A 1,353-nucleotide genomic window follows, 5' to 3' on the forward strand; every position below is an offset into this window, starting at 1 on the left:
GGATCCGGACAAAACGAAACTGTTCCAAGACGGAGAGGTGCCAGATCCTGTTCCAGTAGGATCCGGCTAAAATTAAGCACTGGAGAGAGGGCAAGTGCTGAGCGATTAACCGAAATTTCGTATTTTTTTTCTCCGGTTATTCAACAACTAATTGACCGATGTGGGTTCAATGACTTGAATTCCATTTAGTTCGTTATTTCTGTGATCCCAACGCGCCGTTTCTCCAGAGAGAAATCAAATCATTCACGAGAGAAATCAAGTCAAGAACTATGTGGGACACTGGGCTGAAGGGAGTTGTAGTTTTCATTAACCAAATATTCAACCTAGTTCAGCGCAGAAATGTCGTAATTAACTACATTAACCACGTTTTTATCAACAGTTTTTAATTTGTTCGTTCGACATGGTGGGATATTTTTGTCTGTAAAATTAATTATGCGAGAAATGGCGGTGGAAACGCCTTTATGCTCAAATCTTTATGTCATTTCCATCATATCGAAGTAAACTTGTCACGCGATGATATTGAGTGTGGCCCTCCCACTACTACTCAGGAAACCATGCAGTTTCTTAGGCAACAGATTAAGTATATTATGATGAATTTCACAGTGTTGAAAGTGCACGGTGATGAGCTTGGTGCTCCTTTCCAATAAATATCGAGGGTCTTATTCTGGTGACACGATGCTCAACTGCCCTTTTGACAAATACAAATATCTTATCCAAAATAATTGAATCATGTGTACTAGCCAGTGGCAACCCGTCATTCAGGGCAGGTGAGGCAGATGTCTTTCTTGCTATCCACAAAAACATTGTGCCATCTGGTTTGCTTAATATAAGTATTTTGAAATTATTTTTACTTTAGCAATTCCATTTATTTTAAGTATATTTAAAACCAAATACTTTTAGACTTTTATTCCTGAGTGGCGCAGCGGTCTAAGGCACTGCATCTCAGTGCAAGAGGTGTCACTTCAGTCCCTGGTTTGAATCCAGGCTGTATCACATCCGGCCGTGATTGAGAGTCCCATAGGGTGGCGCACAATTGGCCCAGCGTCGTCCGGTTTTGACCAGGGTAGGCCGTCATTGTAAATAATAAATATTTGTTCTTAACTGACTTTCCTAGTTAAATTAAAATAAAAATCTAATTACTGAAGTCGTATTTTACTGGGTGACTTCCACTACTACTTGAGTCATTTTCTATTAAGGTATCTTTACTTTTACTCAACTATGACTATTGAGTACATTTTGCACCTCTGCAAGCTGGCTGTTCTTTCCAGCTCGGACAGAGAGAAACTTTTACGCCTGCTACTTTAGGTTAGATACACACAGACCGCATAAACCACATAGGAGATGTACACAACA

Source organism: Salmo salar, unplaced genomic scaffold (genome assembly GCF_905237065.1).
Source record: "Salmo salar unplaced genomic scaffold, Ssal_v3.1, whole genome shotgun sequence".
Classification (NCBI taxonomy): domain Eukaryota; kingdom Metazoa; phylum Chordata; class Actinopteri; order Salmoniformes; family Salmonidae; genus Salmo; species Salmo salar.